Source organism: Charadrius vociferus, unplaced genomic scaffold (assembly GCF_000708025.1).
Source record: "Charadrius vociferus isolate BGI_N301 unplaced genomic scaffold, ASM70802v2 scaffold90, whole genome shotgun sequence".
Lineage (NCBI taxonomy): Eukaryota > Metazoa > Chordata > Aves > Charadriiformes > Charadriidae > Charadrius > Charadrius vociferus.
Genome location: NW_009647222.1, coordinates 13,624,135 through 13,630,740, shown reverse-complemented (window position 1 = coordinate 13,630,740; position 6,606 = coordinate 13,624,135).

Genomic DNA, 6,606 nt, shown 5'->3' with positions numbered 1-6,606 from the left:
TGCTGAACCTGCAAGTCACTGCTGGAAGCAAAATTGTCCATTCGGTTATTTGCACACAAATAACTGCTGGTGTGAGTGAGGAAGTGAAAATCTTACAGAGAGGACATAAAAAATAATCCACCTCTTCCTCCTCTGTGAAAACCAGACATTATGCTGAAAGGAATTAATAAAACACACTGAAGAGTAAATGAATACTAGCAATGTATGTTAAAAGACACAAAACTACATTTATAATAGAGATGATGGTGGTTTAGGCAGCTTTGCTATTTCCTGCTTTTGGTCACTTATCAGTAGCCCATAAATCCACCACCCGATACTGGATTTTTGTAAATCTGTATTAACTAACTCTTTTTTGGTTGGACAAACTGTCCTTTTCTGGGCAATACCATATACTCTCTACAAAAGGAAAAACAATACTCTCTGCCTCCTCTAATTAGTTGTGTTTATTGCTTGTGTAAAAAGCATCCTGGGACCCTGTACTGGAAGAGAGCCCTATTACCCAATACACACATCTGAAAATATAATTCCTGCCCTGAAAATTTAATTCAAGTTAAAGTATACTCAGAGGATCACCAGTAACATCCTACAGTTAAAGAGGCTGTGTTGGCATAGACGTGCTCCATTGCAATCACTAGACCAAATGTAAGTAAATTATCACAGAAAGCACTTACAAGGCCTTGAGTGACTTAACAGAGGAAGAAGCAGTAAGTCAGAATAATATAGAGAGCATGCACATAACTCTACCTTCTTTGAAATCTGATTGGCACTTAGGTTTACAGACCCTTTGCTTTTAGAGAGCTGGTTTGGATAGCAGCTACGACTCTTACTTCAAAACAACCCTAATTCAACCAGTCTTGATCTTATGACCATAAAAGAGGAAAGTTCCCTAGGGTTCCTAGAAGTTCCAAGTCCATGAAGGAAACACGCACTGAGGTGGACTCCAGAAAGACTAAAATGACTGTAAAGGCACCAGTAGGCTGATGCAAAATCAATTTGTTTTACTCTGGTTTTAAATCATAATAGTACTGCCACAATAGTGGTGTTCAGATGGCTTAAATGCACATTTCTGAAGCATGAGACATTCTCATTTTTGCAAACAACTCTATTTGATTTAACTTTACTGCATTTAAACAATTATTTAGGTGACACTGACAATAATGCTTTGAAAGCTATTTTGTTTTAAAGCTTAAGTTATTCTCTCATTTTCTCTCTTGGTTAAAGTAATTTATTTTCCTTAAGCATATATGAATGTTTCCCTTCTTGATTAGGTGCAGAGGCTAACCATGAAACTCGGCTAGGCTGAGCCCCACAAAAAACATATGCCGTCCATGTCACCACACTGCAGACACCACCCTAGAGGGGGTAAGCTCTTCAGGGATGGTTGCTGGTACACGTCTGAGCAGAGACACCATTCCCTTCTGGTCTACTGGACTTGATGAAAAATAAATAGTTGAAGAAGGTTTCTGCAATAAGATATTTTAAGACTATCCCTAGTGCAAAATTAAAAGGAGACTAAGAGGAGGAGAACCCAGCACCCGCAGTGTATAGGGCAGGGTCCTGCAGCACCCAGGCTTTTCCTCTGAGCAGCCCACGCATCCTGATGGGCCATGGTGGTTTGTTGGAAACCTCACCCCCCATCTCCCTTTATCCAGCCTGTCGTCCTGCCCATCTGAAGTGGATGTTCACGTGGTGCTGTCTATCCCCCCCTAGCCACAGGCCGTAACAAACGTTATATCTTGATGCACGGAAGTCTGAGAAAAGTTGTGGCTCTGGAGGTGCCAAGCCAGCCCTCTCCCCTCCAGAGCTTCCCCAGGCTCTGCTGAAGGGCATTGTCCAGCCGACAGCTCCAGCAAGTTAGGTGAGGCATACCCTGTGCCCTTCCTCAGCCACTTTCCACTGAACTTAAGTGGGAAGGAAGGTGGGTCGATATCTCCCCTGCAGGGCGTTTCTTAAACTACTTAACACATATTTGCATTCACATAAAATCTAATGTCATTCGGAGACCCAGAACATGATTTAGTACCGAATTCATAAGCCGTAGGTAAAAGCAGCAGCCCAGAAATGCAGCTGAGTGTGGGTTTCATTGCTTCTGACATAGTCCTCACAGACAAATGACCTTCGCCATACTGTGATGTCCAAAAGAAAAAGAATGGGAATCAAACTTCTCACTTTATCTTTAAAAAAAGTCAGTCTAATCTGATCTGGCAGGAAAAATGACTTGCTTTCAGTCATATAATGAACACTGCTACAGGGCAGACTTAACTGGGTGATTTGTCTGTGTATTCCTGTATCTTAACTTGCCTCAGTTTCTCTTAAAACTTAACCTTCAGGCTGAATGCTCTGGTTAACCCTTAGTTTGAGCCTAATCGCAACATTTTCATAATGTTTGTTAGCCTCACAAGCACATTTCGATTTCCTCAAGTCAGGTTTAGCAGTTTTTTTCCTTCTCTGGAAAATACGTGTGAGCTCAGTTTTTCCAGAGCATGAAACGTTCCTCTTCCTGTGAATTTTTAGCGTGTGTTACGTTACCAATTGAACTTTCCCTCAGCAACAAAACTGTAATAAATGTTCAGTTTCCATTGAACAAAAGGAAAATCAGAGTAGAGTCTGCTTAGCTTCCTTTGCCTGTGAACTAATGAACACAGACCATAAATGACCGTCTGCAAGATCTAGTTATCTGTCTCTGCGAGAAGCACATACACTGCAGGAGAAAATGAGATTGCAAGGAAGAGGGAAGCTGGAGGATTAGTAATTACGGGAAAGGAAACCCATTTAGGAGCCTAACATGATCATTACCTAACTAAGCATTGTTCAAGACTGTTCAGATGATAAAGCAGTATAAACCGAGAATCAGCTAATGGCTTGCTTGAAATGCTTTAGAAGCTAAAGGGTTTTTTTTAGCATGGGCTTTGACCAAACCTAAATCAAGGTGACTGTTATTATTAACTGATTATTATTAACTGTGTTCTGTACACGTGAAGACTGCTTCCCTTTCCTCAGAAAGAAAAAAGGCTTGTCTTGCTGAGGAGGTTTGTCTTTACAGGGCATATCTCAATTCTTTTAAGTCTTTTTTTTTTGCCACACATCTCCTTCAATGCAACCATACCGGCGGAGCAGCAGCAGCCTGGTTCACTCCTCCAGTGACATGAGTGAGTCTCAGCTAGTTCTACGCTTGAGGGAGACTTCCCCAACTAAGGCAAGTAAAGACAGGCAGAAAGGAACAGCAGCCTCATAACTGCTCTTCCAAACCCAAGCCATCTTTTAACAGTCAACCAGCAACATGCAGAGGCCTTAGGCCAGAATGGCCAGCTCAGACCTCAGCCATAATCTACATTATCCCCACCGACCTCAGGAATCTAATTGGCTTCTCTGTCCCAGCGGGTGGGTGGGTGTCAGGCTGTCTAGCTTCTGCTAGGTGGCAGCAAAGCCAAAAAACCTGTCGCTTCACAGTTGGTCATGTCATCAGTGAATAGATGCTCGCGGTCTTCCTTCCTGGTAATCCTTCCCAGTGAAGGAAAGTAGCTTTATCCAGTTTTTCATGGCCCACTGCATGCCATGGCAGACACATAGCTGTTGTTCCCCACATCACCATGTATCCTTCCCTTCTTCACGGTGGAAATAAATTCATTCAACCCCAATACAAAAGAAGAGAAGAACATAGGGAAATGGAGGCATGGACAATAACTGTACACTTATTTGTCATTAGCACAGGGACCATACATCAACATATAAATCAGAGCAATGTTGAACTACTCTCAGAGGTTACAGGTCCTGCTTATTTCCATGGCACTGCCATTCCTTTTGCCAAAAAGACAAAAAACCAAACAAACCAAACCAAAAGCAATGTTACAAACCAGCATAGGACAAAATCTGATTTCATTTTCATTGGTGGAAATCTGAGATCCAGTGATTTCCAGTCTGGCTTTTATGAGCATTCACACTTTTTCAATAGGTGTCATCAAGACTTCTGTTGCTTCAATGTGCTAGAGAGATGTCCTGTAGCGTATTAAACTACAGCATAAGACGCAGGGGTACCTCAGTTGGGTATATTCATCTGGAAGCTCAGAAGAGACACTTACAACAATACCTGCCAAGGTCTTCCAGAGGCTCAGCACACAATAAACCTATGAATTTCAATCTTATTTCATTTTAATTTATTTCATTTAATGGCACCCCCAGGTCCAGATAGGATTCTGCTGTTTACCTGGGAAATGAGGTGCTCTGGCTTATATGAATAAAGGAATGATTGAAAAAAAAAATCACCCTGTAGTTGCTTGGAGTGACAAATCATACTGGTGCATGCAAAAAATTTTCATCTTTTTTACATTTTTACAAGTTTTGTAAAAATGAACATAATTTATTCCTTAATTGTGATAAAAGATAAGGCACTCATAGAGAGTGCACAGCCAGTGACCATGCAGAACTATAAAGATATTTAGTAGCAGATAACAACTATGTGTAAAGACTGATGTGAATAATGCATTTATTTATTGGACAGTTACTGCAGCCCCAACCAGCGAGTAGGATGCAAAGGGTAAGATGCCCTCTTAGTCTCACAAACTTCGGAGTCATTAAAATAATAACTGTATTTATGTCTTCAAAGCACTTTGTAAACATTAATTAATGAATCTTCACTACATATCTGTGAGGAAGACACTTTATAGATGGAGATACACACAAAGAGATGCAATGATTTATCCAAGGTCACAGACACAGTCAACATTCAAGAGATTAGTACACAGTGTTCATTAGAGCACATTCACATTGGGAACAGTGTCTTAAATATTTCATTAAAAAATACATTGCACACTAGTCTCATCCAAGGCAGAACAGTACTGCAGCTGCAACAAATGTCTTGTCCAGAAGCAAAATGACCTTGTGCAGGGTCATGTCCTCTACCTCTTGTCAAATATGCCACTCTATCTGCTCGGTTTATTCCCATAGTATCTAATATAAAGAGAAATTATAGTACAGTGCAATTACCTACACACTCTTCCACAGCTTGACTTGTCTTTAATGAGTACTTTATATACAAAATATGAGGATTGCTTGAGAAAAATTGCTTTCATAGATCTGGCTAGTTTCTCAGGTGGCATAGCTAACTGTCCTAAAGCAGTTTTAGCTGAAGGAGTTGGTAAAAACATTAACATTATATGCCTGCTCTTCAAATTCACAGTTGGAACCATCTCCACATTTACAGGGTGATAAATTCGCTGGGCCAAATTCACAGGAAGGCCTGATACCAAAGATGAATGCAATGGCACCAACCAAAGACATGAGTGCTCTTAGCTTGCTTGCTGCAATCTGCTCATCACCACTTTTCCCTGATCCTCAGAACAGCATCTCCTTAATCACTTCTGTTAGTCTAAACAAATTCATTCGTCGGTGTTGGTAAATTTAGTGTACTTGGACTGAACTGAGGAAGGGAGTTTCATTGATACACAGAATCACAGAATCACAGGATGGTCAGGGTTGGAAGGGACCTCTGGAGATCTTCCAGTCCAACCCCCCTGCCAGAGCAGGGTCACCTACAGTAGGTTGCACAGGATGGTGTCCAGGCGGGTTTTGAATGTCTCCAGAGGGGAAGACTCCCCAACCTCTCTGGGCAGCCTGTTCCAGTGCTCTGCCACCCTCAAAGAAAGAAGTTCCTCCTCATGTTTAGATGGAGCTTCCTATGCTCAAGTTTGTGCCCATTACCTGTTGTTCTGTCATTGGCTACCACTGAAAAAAAGACTGTTCCTATCTACCTGGCGCCCTCCCTTTAGGTATTTATAAGTATTGATAAGATCCACCCATGTATTGATACCCCTGGTACCAATACAGGTTGGGGGACAAAGGGATTGAGAGCAGGCCTGTGGAGATCTTGGGGGTACCGGTGGATGAGAAGCTGGACATGAGCCAACAATGTGCACTCGCAGCCCAGAAAGCCAAATGTAACCTGGGCTGCACTAAAAGAAGCGTGGCCAGCAGGTCAAGGGAGGTGATTCTGCCCCTCTACTCCACACTGGTGAGACCCCACCTAGAGTACTGTATCCAGCTCTGGAGCCCTCAGCACAGCAAAGACCTGTTGGAGCAGGTTCAGAGGAGGGCCACAAAAATGATCCTCCTATGAGGAAAGGCTCAGAGAGTTAGGATTGTTCAGCCAGGAGAAGAGAAGGCTCCAAGAAGACTTTATTGCAGCCTTTCAGTACTTAAAGGGGGCTTATAAGAAAGATAGGGACAGACCTTTTAGTACAGCCTGTTGTGATAGGACCAGGGGTAATAGTTTTAAACTAAAAGAGGGTAGATTTAGACTAGATAGAAGGAAGAAATTTTTTACTATGAGGGTGGTGGAACACTGGAACAGGTTTCCTAGAGAGGTGGTACATGCCCCTTCCCTGGAAACATTCAAGGTCAGGTTAGACGGGGCTCTGAACAACCTGATCTAGCCGAAGATGTCCCTGCCCATGGAAGGGGGTTGGACTAGATGACCTTTGAAGGTCCCTTTCAACCTAAACCATTCTATGATTCTATGAGTCGCCCTAATAGAGGTCTGAGCAAACAGGAGCTTTAGGCAGCCCAGCAGAAAGAGGAAAAAAAAAAGGAGCATGTTTTCTGGAATGCCGG